Here is a 12,830-nt window from a genome sequence, read left to right as displayed (position 1 = left end):
TGCTTCCGCTTTGAGGCAAGAGTCTGGCCTTCCGTGTTCTTGTGTCAGTCATGTGGGCTGCCTTGTATATGGGCTGCTTCAGGCAGTGGGGAAGGAAACCTTATTGGCAAGGTAGCTCCCATTCAGTTAGAGCCAATTTTCCATAGAAGAAGGTGGCTGTGAGCCATTAGCAATCATCATTCACAGCCTCTGGGGGAGGGGGACACCTGCTGTGTAAGGAATCTGGGCAGGGCCCCAATGGTATCCATCACACCAGGAAGGATACAATCTGGTTTCAAAGTGGGAGGAAGGCAGGATTTGGGATTAACTCTAGTTTGTAGACAGTAGAACTGAAGTCAAGAGATCGGGCAGCTTGCTTAAGGTCATACTGCTAGTAGGCATTACAGAAGGAATGAGGATGCACATTTCTTGCCTTTTGCGACGAGGTTTTTTATATTATCATAGTTTTCTCAAAAGAACAAAAAAGGTCAATTTCTTATAAATTATCTGCCCAGCCCCTTTATCTTAAAAACAAGGAACCTGAGGGCCAGAAAAGAACAAACACTCCAGGTTCACAGAGAGAGTGGGACAGACCGAAGACCAAACCTGTGTGATCATATCTACCTTTGAACCCCACAAATCTCATTCTGCTGCTGCTTTTTGAAAACAGGCAATGAAGGAAGCTGCTGTTGCTTTGAGGAAATATGTTCCCATGAACTTGATGACCCCCTGCTGCTTAGAAGCAAGTCTTGATCAGGCAGTGAATAAACCTTCCAGAAAACAGTATTCTTGCTTCAGGAGAGGCTTTTGGGAAAATGCAGTGAGCTCAGGTGCCTCGGAGTGAGGGGGACACAAAGGGCTGGAGCGAGAACTCTTGCGTTTACTTGACAAATATTTACTGTGCTAGGCAGTGGGGCTGTACCACTGCACCCTCCAGACAGGTTCCTCCTGCTGGAGTTAAAGTCCAGTGGGAAAGGCAATAATTAACTAAACTCCCCTTTATGGGATTTAAATGACAATAATGGTGTGTGCTATGAAGAAGTTTGGGATGTTGTGTGAACATGTGATGGAGGGACCTGACCTCATTTGGGGCCAGAAAGCTTTTCTCTGTAGGCTAAGACCATAGACACAGTGGTTTAAACAACAAATGGAGATACAAAGAATGAAGAGGAATTAATGAGAAAAAGGGGTTGAGGGAGGGGCTGGAAGAACATTCCAGGCAGAGGGAATGGCTTGTGCATGATCTCCAAGGTGGGAAGCTTTTGTTTGAGGCCAGTTTATTTGAGAAAGGCCAGGGTGGCTGGAGAGCCTGGTGATAACAGGTTTGACTGGAGATGAGGATGGAGATTCAGTTCTTTAATGAAAGGGAAGACATAAAATGAAAGCAAGCAGGAAGGCATCCCAAATGTGTGTGCTTGTGGGGCAGGTGATAGGACTAGACTTGTGTTATAGAGGTATCATTCTGATTGTGGTGGCTTGGGAAGGAATATACTTAACCAATATGGCAGACTCAACTGGCAACATTGCAGACTCCACTGGCATGGCCCTTTTTCTTCAAAATACTTAGATTTATTTGAGACTATCTATCTGTATCTATGTATCTATGTCAATGTCTATATCTCCAAAAGAAAGAAAGATGAATAATTATTAGCTAGTAGGATTTTGTCTAAAGGATTAGACAACAAAAAAGGAAGAGTTCCAACATAGATACAGGTTCTAAAATATAAAGGCTTGTGTTGATAAAAGCTAATGTCTTGTCAAGAGACAGGTAACATGGCCCAGAGCCAGTGTAAGTGTAGAACTGCAGCTGATGTCCCTCTAATAAGGCTAGGACTTTGCCTGCTTTATGAAGGGCTAGAAAAACGCCCTTGACATATCCAAAGAGGCGTTAGGAAAGGTTGTTTCTGCCCAGCGTTCAAGGTTGAGAATAGAAAATCTCTGGTGAGAAAGTAAAAGGTCAGTCTATATTATGTGTAGGTGCAGTGCCTGGGCTTAGAAATTCTAATGTGAGAAATTAAGGTGTGAACTAATCAAGGGGTTAAAAAAAGCACCTGGTGAACAAGCACCTTTGTAGTCTTGTTTCTATATCCCTTGACTCAGAGGACTTGTACAGAATATAAGAACCTCTGTTGAAGGTTCTAATAAAATATTATAAGCCACATAATTAGGCATCTCACATAAGGAAAGTTAGCAGACACAGTAAGTAGTAGTGTCTCAAGAATTTGAAACAAAGGAACCAAATGGAAGAAACAAGAGTTTGTTTAGAACGACCAAAGAGAGTTTCTTTTTTTAAAAAAAGAATGAGAGGCCATAACAAAAACACAGGGTAGTGTGTAAAAAAAAAAAAAAAGGAACAAAACCAGGAAGATCGTTTTTAGAATGAACTAAAATTTATAGAAATTGAGAATTTTGTCATTGAAATTAAATAGTAAATTTCAGAGTTAAACAACAGATTAGATATACTTCAGACAGAGGTAGTTAATTGAAAGACAGACCTGTGGAAATTAGGATAGACAAGGTTGCAAAAAATGAAGACTGAGGATGGATTGGAAGAAACCCAGAGTAGCTAAGAAAGATAGACTTCAGTCATGTAGGTGAGAGATGGTCGTAGTGTCTTGGGCCAAATGGTACTAGTAAAAAATGGAGACAGGGGAATGGATTAGAAGAAAATTTAGGATACTTTGTATTTCAAGGTTGAGAAAAAGAACAGGTCAAGACCTAGAGATACATGCTTGCTTTCTGAGGAACAACCACCACCAATGGATGGAAGTTGGAGAGAGATTCTAATGCATTATAAGGAAGATTTTTTTTTTTCCGAAGAACTAGACATTTTTTTCTTTTAATATATTTTAAGTTCTGGGGTACATGTGCAGAACATGAAGCTTTGTTACATAGGTATACATGTGCCATGGTGATTTGCTGCTCCCATTACCCTGTAATCTACATTAGGTATTTCTCCTAATACTAGTCCTCCCCTAGTCCCTTACCCACTGCTATCCCTCCCCTAGACCCCTACCCCCCAAAAGACCCCAGTGTGTGATGTTCCACTCCTTGCATCCATGTGTTCTCATTGTTCAACACCCACTTAGGAGTGAGAACATGGAGTATTTGGTTTTCTGATCTTGTGTCAGTTTGCTGAGAGTGATGGTTTCCAGCTTCATTCATGTCCCTGCAAAGGACATGAACTCATCCTTTTTTATGCTGCATAGTATTCCATGGTGTATATGTGCCACATTTTCTTTATCCAGTCTATGGGCATTTGAGTTGGTTCCAAGTCTTTGCTATTGTGAACAGTGCTGCAATAAACATACATGTGCATGTGCCTTTAAAATAGAACGATTTATAATTCTTTGGGTATATACTCAGTAATGGGATTGCTGGGTCAAATGGTACTTTGAGTTCTAGATCCTTGAGGAATCACCATACTGTCTTCCACAGTAGTTGAACTAATTTGCACTCCCACCAACAGTGTAAAAGTGTTCCTGTTTCTCCACATCCTCTCCAGCATCTGTTGTCTCCTGATTTTTTAATGATTGCCATTCTAACTGGTGTGAGATGGTATCTCAATGTGGTTTTGATTTGCATTTCTCTAATGACCAAGGATGATGAGCTTTTTTTCATGTTGTCTTTTGAGAAGTGTCTGTTCATATTCTTCACCCACTTTTTGATGAGGTCGTTTTTTTTTTTTCTTTTAAATTTGTTTAAGTTCTTTGTAGATTTGGGATATTAGCCCTCTGTCAGATGGGTAGATTGCAAAAATATGTTTCCATTCTGTTGGTTGGTGGTTCACTCTAGTGTTTGTTTCTTTGGCTGTGCAGAAGCTCTTGAGTTTAATTAGATCCCATTTGTCTATTTTGGCTTTTGTTGCCATTGTTTTGGTGTTTTAGTCATGAAGTCCTTGCCCATGCCTATGTCCTGAATGGTATTGCCTGGGTTTTCTTCTAGGGTTTTTATGGTGTTGGGTCTTACTTTTCAATCTTTAATCCACCTGGAGTTAATTTTTGTATAAGGTGTAAGGAAGGGATCCAGTTTCAGCTTTCAGCAAATGGCTACCTAGTTCTCCCAATACCATTGATTAAATAGATAATCTTTTCCCCATTGCTTGTTTTTGTCAGGTTTATTGAACATCAGATGGTTGGAGATGTGTGGTGTTATTTCTAAGGCTTCTGTTCTATTTACTGTAGCCTTGTAGTATTGTTTGAAGTCAGGTAGCATGATGCCTCCAGCCTTTTTTTTTTTTCTTGACTTAGAATTGTCTTGGTTATGCAGGCTCTTTTTTGGTTCCATATGAAGTTTGAGCTGTTTTTTTCCAGTTATATGAAGAAAGTCTTTGGTAGTTTGATGGGGTTAGCATTGAATCTATAAATTATTTTGGGCAGTATGGCCATTTTCACGATATTGATTCTTCCTGACCATGAGCATGGTATGTTTTTCCATCTGTGTGTCCTCTCTGATTTCCTTGAGCAGTGGTTTATAGTTCTCTAAGAACCAGACTTTTAAAGATTATATGACCATTAGAGATGTGATACGAACCTAACACTTTTTGACACCAAAACCCATTTATGGAAATACTGATCTGGTATGGAAAGAGATGTAGTTTTCAAGTTTCTCTGGGTTCTGTTGGCAGCAGAGGAGTTGGAATGGGTGAGGAACATGGGGCAGCCAGCTCAGGTGGCTGCACACTTCTTGTTCAGCATCTTGGCCTAGGACTTCACTTCAACCTGTGATGACAAGATGACTTAGAGAAACTTCTATTGTGGAGCCTGCCTCTCATTGTAAGTGCTGGGTTAAGAAAAGCCCAACTCTGCCACTTCCTAGCTGGTGATCTTGGTTCAGTTGCTCTTCATCTTTGAGCCTTGGTTTGTTCTTCTATAAAGTGGGGATGATGATAAGACTTACCTTGCTGAGATTTGGATGGGATTAACTGCATAATGCATAAAACGTCAAGGTCATTGCAAAATTATAATACATGTTAGCAGAATGGTGGCTATTCATGACTGTTTCTAGACACCATTCAGACCTGGGAATGGGGTCCATACAAGAGGAGATTTCATGAGCACTGGCTGTCATGGATTTTCAGATAAGGACTGCAAGGAGTGACTTAACTACTGAAATCAAGATATCATGTGCATGTGAGAGGTAGGAGGAGTGGGGCAGATGATAAATCAGCAAAATCCCCAAAGAAAGCCAGGTCTCTGGGGAAAGTCTTGTTTCCCTTTGGTAGCTGGTGCTGCAGTTCAGCCCTGGATTTTTGTCCAGGTGCCCAGGTGTGTGCTTTGAGGATTTCCTCAGGAGTCTGGTATTTTGCTTCGTTTGACCTCCCCCACCTCTGCCTTTGCATGCCTTTGTGTCTTTACTGAGCGGGGCCTCTCTGAGTACACCGCGCAGCGCCGTGGGGCCTATAAATACACAGTGACAGGGCAAACTAGTTCAGATGCAATTGTTGCTGACTCAGACATTCGCTCCTCTGGCACCATAGGACTTAAATAGGTGTGGCTCGCCCCTCCCCTGGTGTGGGCTCCTTACTCCCTGTCTGTCTTTCCTACCATTCTGCCTGCCTCCCAGCCACCTTCACTGACGGAGGGTCCCAACAGAAGTCGGCCCTTTCACAGGTCTCCCATACCAAGGAGGCTGCTGGGGTCCCGGTTTCTTGGTACTTTTCCATTCTCTCTTTGTCCTTTGCCACAGTGCCAGCAGAAGAGACGCTGGGAAAGAAAAGGTTGTCATTGTCACAAGAAAGGAGATAAGGTAAAGTATGACAAATTTCCCAACTGTGTTCCTCTGATTCGCATTGTGGGGAGAGCAGGCAGTTTTTCTCCCTACCTCAGAACTGCATAGAACGGTTGACAAAACAGGCGACTTCCCATCCTTGGATGATGACTTTAAAATAGGCCATTAGACAAAAGTAAGCTAAGAGCCAGTGTAGTGCTGAATATACCCATTCTTATAAAATCTGCTATTTTTGAGTTAAATGTTGCGGAAATTACCAAATTTGCATTTAATTATTTTAATAGATCTTGTTTACAGATGACTAGGCAAAAATAAAAAAAAAATCCCCCAAACTAATTCACTTTGACTGCTCTGGTTGTAACTGTGCCTAAAATAGAAAACTTACTCTGAATATTTTCTCAAAGTCGGAGGGAAAGCCAGCTTTAATTCCCTTTTGTCTCATTGTCAATACCACACATACTGTTTCTTCTATTAAATGAGATTTATACTTTTGAAGTCAGAGATAAAATATATTTTCCCTGGTGAAGGACTCTTCTAGATCTGACTCCTGATTGGCTTGTAGACTTTGTTTTGGGTCAAATGAGGGAAAAAGTGTTACATCGTCCACAAGAGCATGACCTTTGTGGTTACAGACCTGGGGTTGGATTCAAGCTTTGCTTCTTACGAGCTGTGTATCCTTGGGCAAGTCACTTAACCTCTCTGAGTTTGTCGACTGTTTTCAAATAGAGATAGCAGTTTAACTGTGTAAGAGTGTTATAAAAAATAACAATAGGTATGTAAGGCAGCTACTAAAGTGCCTGGCAAACAGTAGGTCCTCAGTAAATAGATATTCCTTCCCTTTCCTCCTCTGCTTCCGTCTTTAGATGTCATCACTCATTTTCTTCCTCCTTGGCAGAGAAAACTTGATAGGTTCAATGGTTTGTCAAATGCTTTCCAGGCTCCAAGGATAACAGAGAGAGAAGAGAATTTTCTGAGCAATCGTTGTTCCTGGCCATACTTGCGGGCAACTTGTATTTGGAGGCTGTTTCTCAGAAGGAGTTTGGCAGATGTCTAGTCTACTCGAAATGCTTTTTATTCCTATCTCTGCCCATCAGCCTGTAATAAGCAATCAGCCTTTGTGCTTTGAAGCTCAGCTGAGAATGTTGGGAAGTGGTCAGCTTTGCTGTTTTGTTTCTGTGTTGGCAGATCCCCTACGTTCTGCAGAGGTTACACAGCTTAATTAAATGGGGAAGGAGCAATGAGTGAAAGAGGTGGATTAGAGGGGACATACTTATGTATGATCACTTCACTGGGCCAGGGCAGGAAAAAAAAAAAGGGAAGTGGTGATGGTAAGGGGAGTGGCCTCCAGTATCCTCCTCAGGGACTGTTCTAGCTCCCATGAGTCTCAGCATAATACTTGCCACATATGAAGGAAAAGGACTACAGTCCAGACCATCTTCATTTTACTGAACTGTACCCTTGGGTTTCCAAGTATAAGAGGATAGCACATTCATTCAACAAACACTGCACCGTGAGTTCCATAAAGGCAGGGTCTGGTGACGATCTTTTCTCACCAGTGTACTCTCAGCATTTAACATACTATCAGGTACCTAGTGAATACTCGATAAATAGTGAATGGGTTTATACAGCAAGGCAATCAACTCGAGCGCAAGGGCTCTCAAGCTTGAGCACGCATCAGGATCACTGGGAGAGCTTGTTAAAACACAGATTGTTGTTGTCCAGTATGCCTAGAATTTCCAGCTCCTTATGTCTGGGGTGGGACTCAAGAATTTCTGTTTGTGGTAAGTTTCCAGGTGATGCAGTTGCTGCTGGTCCAAGGGCCATATTTTGAGAACTGCTACTTCGCAGTCGAGAGTGAAAGTGCTAGAATCAAGAACACTTGAGTCTGAATCCCTCCTTCACTAGGTATTAGCTGGTTAATGATGAGCAAGTTGCTTAACTCCTGTAAGCCTCTATTTCTGCGTCTATGAAGTGGAGATAATAATACCTATGTCATAGGATGATTAAGAGGATTAAATGAGAAAAGATTGACTTAAAATTCTCGGTGTAGGCCCTGCTCATAATACATACTTAATACATGGAAAGTAACTGGATTATGCACTGAGTGTATACTCTGGCAAGGCACTAGGCCTTCTGGTGCAGAATGCAGAGACAAACACAATATCATCTCTGCCCTCAAGAAGCTTATAGATTCATGGGGAAGCCAAGTGGTTAAACCAGTCATCATTTACCATGTGACAAATATAGGCTCCTATGGACACAGAGGGAGGTATTCAACCTATCTGGGGCTGGGGACTCAGGGAAGGATCCTGGTGCAAGACTCATACTGAAGCTGAATCTTAAATGTAGAGAAGATGCAGAAGGTTGTTATAGGCAGAGAAAATGTTTGGGTAGAATTGGAAGGGCCCATTTGGTGGTCTTGTAGTTATCCAAAGGCCTTTCATGGTGCCCAAATCTTACTATGAATAACCCCTTGGAGTCAAGGCAGATTCTATCTTGGAAATTTAATTCATTGAAACTTTATTAGATGTAGACTTTCTTACTTGCTCAGTTCCACCGTCTTGGACTTTTGATGTTTCATGAGCATCTCAAGTTTGTTCATACACCAGCCTTTTGCATGTGCCATTTTTTCAACTGGGAACTCTCTTTCCTGAGACTTACTCATGGATGACTCCTCTTTATGTCCCCTGCTCAGAAAGGCCATTCTCTGACACCTGTCTTAGAGTGACCCCTCTGTTCCCTACACTGTATTCCTACTGGGCTTCATTTCTCTTCAGGGAACATCTCATTTTCTCAAGTCATATATTTATTTAGTAATTTATTGTCTCTCTCCCCCACTAGAAGTTCAGCCCCGTGAAGACAGGGACTGTGTCTGGCTTAAGTGCTTAGGAACATAATCAGCGCTTGATAATTGTTAGTTGAATGACTATATGAGTAATAGTAAATGGGTGAATGAGTGAATCCCTATACAGAACCCCACAATGGTCCTTGGAGACTACCTAGTTTCTCCTTCATGTTACATTGGAGGGAATTGAGGTCCTGGGAAGGGAAGGGAAGGGAATTTCCCAGAGCCACACAGAGAGTTGATGTTAGATCTGGTCTTGAACCCAGAAGCTTGACCCTTGAAATAATGCTCTTAGCTCATCCACCCAAACAGAGAGCAGGCACTTTACAGGATGAGCCATCACATGGTGGAATGCCCCTCATCATAGTGGCATTGTGTGATCAGAATTTTTTTTTTGAGTGGGGTTTTGCTCTGTCCCTCAGGCTGGAGTACAGTGAAGCAGACACTCCTGGGCTCAAGTGATCCCCCTGGTTCAGCCTCCCAAGTAGCTAGGACCACAGGCTTGTGCCACCATGCCTACCTATTTCAAAATAATTATTTTTAGAGATGGGGTCTTGCGTTGTTACCCAGGCTGAGTTTGAACTCTTGGCCTCAAGTGATTCTCCTGCCTTGGCCCCCCAGAGTGCTGGAGTGACAGATGCAAGCCACCATGCTTGGCCTGATTAAACAGTCTTTAGGGGCTTTGACTTTGGTGGAAGTGTCATTCCTACATAGAGTGCAGCTTAGTAGCACTGTGTGACCGGGAATGGACAGGAATGAGTTTTAGAAGTAAGTACAGTAAAATATCATAATAGACAGCATCACACTTCACCAGGTTGTCCTGGCCAGTGGTGAAGATTCTGTGATTCTGAGTCAAAGCGAACAAGCTAATAATCACAGTAGTACTAATTCTAGCCCTACTACTAATGATAATGCAGTCAATAGTAATTGAGCACGTACTGTGTGTGAGCCACTGTGTCTAGTGCTTTACATCTGCAGAATCTTTCAACAGTGTCAATTTGGCACCTTTGTTACCACCCCATTTCACAGAAGAAATGAAGGCTCAGAGAGATGAAGTCACTTGTCCCTGGTTTTGGACTAGGGTTGGCTGACTCCAGAGCACACGCTCTTAATGCTGATAACAGAGGTAAATCCTGGGCTCAAATCCTGACTGTGACACTTAGGGCCTCAGGCAAGCAACAACCTCTCTCAGCCTTGGTTTCCTCATCCATAAAAACAGCGCAAAAATACACTCCCTGATGGATTGCCACAAATCCCATTCAGGGATTCATTATGACATTTATTGGCATCTATAAATGCCAGCTCTTCTAGTTAATGGCCCCTCTTCTTTTCTTTAATTCTATTTCGGTATTAGGTGTTCTGTGTTGCCATATACCCATTAAGGTCCCAGGAACCCAGGGAATCTCCATTTTTCTCTGTCTTGCTGGCCCTGTGTTTTCCCTCTTGCCTTCAGAATTTTTGAATCTTGTTTTCTGCAAGTGAGAAAGCGGGGAGGTTCTCTTTGTAAAACATAAGAGCTACTTTTACGCTACAATGAGACAGGAAGGAGGCCTGGAGAAAGTGACATCTGGAATCAACACAAAGGACTTGAGTGGTTTCTGGAGGCTGCAGGGGGCAGAATGTCCAAAGCTTCCTCCTTAAGGAGCACCTGTGGGCTCCCATCCACACTGTGCATGCGGCGGTTGCTGCCTCCCAGAACAGAGCTCAGTGTTGAGTCAGATGGAATTTCACAAAGGCTTGGTGGTTCTGGAGTCAGACAGACCTCCAGCTCTGTTAAATCTGGGTCAGTCTCTTCCTAGATCTGCAGTCGTGGACAACTCCCTTTGTTTCTTTGAGATTTGGTTTCCTCATCTGCAAAATGGGCTGGTTGTGAAGAGTAAATAAAGGGATGAGTAGTTAAAGAAAAGGGTTGTATACACATGACAGACTGACATTAAAAGGTGCCGTGGTTGGTGCAGTGGCTCACGCCTGTAAGCCCAGAACTTTGGGAGGCTTAGGTGGGCCAATCACGAGGTCAAGAGATCGAGACCACCCTGACCAACATGGTGAAACCCCATCTATACTAAAAAACATACAAAAATTAGCTGGGCGTGGCAGTGTACACCTGTAATCCCAGCTACTCAGGAGGCTGAGGCAGGAGAATCGCTCCAACGCAGGAGGTGGAGGTTGCAGTGAGCCGAGATGGCACCACTGCACCCCAGCCTGGCGACCGGGTGAGACTGTCTCAAAAAAAAAAACAACAAAAAAACTGCTGAATTTATTCAACAAATATTTATTGAATACTAAATGCCTATGAGGTACTGTTCTAGATCTGTGGTTGGCAAACTGTGGCCCTCAGGCCAAACCCAGCTGCCACCTGTTTTTGCAAATAACATTTTACTGCAGCCCATCCAGGTTGATTCATTGACCTATCATCTATGGCACGGTTGTGAGAATAACAGGCTCACAAGATTGCAGTGTGTAGTCTCCCACCCTTTACAGAAAAAGTTGCTCAGCCCTGATCGAAGGGATGGGAAGAAGTGAACAAGACACATACACATCTCTGATGGAACTTTCCAGCAGGAAGACCATAATAAGCAAAGTAAAAAATAAACTATAATATGTAAGAAGGTAGGAAACGCAAGGGAGAATAATAAAACAAGGGTTGGGGAGAGAGAATGCCGGGGAGAGAGCAGAATGGTGGTTCTGAGTAGGCTGACCCAGGCCAACTTTACTGAGAAGGTACCATTTCAGCCTTGAGTTGATGCGGAGGAGAGAGCAGGCAGTGAGGATATTCGGAATTGTTCCAAGCAGAGGCACCAGTCACTGCAAAGGCCCTGAGGCAGGAGTGTGCTGCGATCATCCTAAAATCAGTGAGGAGTCTAGTGTGGCTGGACCCAGATGAGCAGCGGGGACTGGGTTGGCGGGGGCAGAAGGAGGAGATGCAGATCCTCCCTTCAGGGTCACCAGTTGTCTCAGACCTTGTGGTGCTTCTGTATACTGCCTTTTTCTCCCAGTGAGCTGGAAGCCACTGCCCAGGGTTGACCCAAGAAGTAACATGTTCAGAGTTCTACTTCACAAATCCCAAGGGCCTCCCAGCGAGCCGGAGAAAAATCCAGATTTGAGAGCCTGGGAGGCTCCCTGTTGACCTCTGAGTCTTTTGTCCCTGAATATTTCCTTTTACACTTTAGGCAGGCATCAAGAATCCAGATACCTACAGGAACTTGGCTGGATGGGACACAGCAGGAGTTCTCAGGACCTTAGCAAAGTGAGGGACACACGGCCCTTTAAGGACGACTGCGATTTACCTCCAGCCGGTGGCTGTTATATAGGAAAGTTAGCTCAGTGTCATCAGAGCTGACTCCTGAAGAGAACTCAGAGATGCAGATTTTAACATAAAATTTTTCTACATTTATATATGGACTAGTAATTCAACTTGTCTTTTTAAACATCATGCTGGACAAAATATATCTGCAGTACCTTTTCCGCAAACATATTCGCAGTTTACTCAAGACAAGGATTTGGGCTTCTTTTTATTTTATTTTTTTGAGTAGGTCTTTGGGACCTGGCATTAGAAAATTGTTGTTTGTAATAAGGTGCCCAGGTAAACTGTGATGTAGACCAAAACACCACTCTGTGGTGCCCTGCGTAGCCCTCGGGCTGGTGTAGCAGGTTGCAAAGGACTTAGGTCTGAATATCCCTTTTGGCTTCTGTTACCTTGGGTGTAGCTGGTACAGGAATGACAGCTCGTTTATATTCTGGGGCTGGCCATGTGCTCAGGACTGTCCGAGAGACTGAGAAGTTGACTCCTTGCTTGGGGCCTCTGGAAGTGTACACTCCAGGAGAAAGGGTAGCACAAGCTGTCCTTAAAAACAGAAAAATACTACTCTCTGCTTCTACAAGTTTGGGTAATTTATTTATTCATTTTTCAGATGGGGTTTTACTGTTGTTGTCCAGGCTGGAATGCAGTGGTATGATCTCGGCTCACTGCAACTTCCGCCTCCTGGGTTCAAGGGATTCTCTTGCCTCAGCCTCCGGAGTAGCTGGGGTTACAGGCATGTGCCACCACGCCTGGCTAATTTTATGTTTTCAGTAGAGGTGGGGTTTCACTGTGTTGGTCAGGCCGGTCTCGAACTCTTGGCCTCAGGTGATCTGCCCACCTTGGTCTCCCAAAATGCTGGCATTACAGGCATGAGCCACCGTGCCTGGCCTGAGTTTGGCTACTTTAGATTCCACATCTATGTGGGATCATGCAGTGTTTGTCTTTCAACGACTGGCTTATTTCTCTTAGCATCAT

The 12,830-nt window shown here is 43.4% G+C and overlaps 1 protein-coding gene across 4 annotated transcripts in view; it reads left to right on the top strand.

The window, feature by feature from the left end:
• SHISA9 (shisa family member 9) overlaps positions 1-12,830 on the top strand; it is a 391,483-nt gene that overhangs the window by 179,555 nt on the left and 199,098 nt on the right. The gene's annotated exons all lie outside the window — the stretch shown is intronic.

The sequence above is a fragment of the Callithrix jacchus genome, chromosome 12 (assembly GCF_049354715.1).
Source record: "Callithrix jacchus isolate 240 chromosome 12, calJac240_pri, whole genome shotgun sequence".
NCBI lineage: Eukaryota > Metazoa > Chordata > Mammalia > Primates > Cebidae > Callithrix > Callithrix jacchus.
Note: the sequence above shows the minus strand (reverse complement) of the source record. Positions and strands in the feature narration are given on the sequence as shown.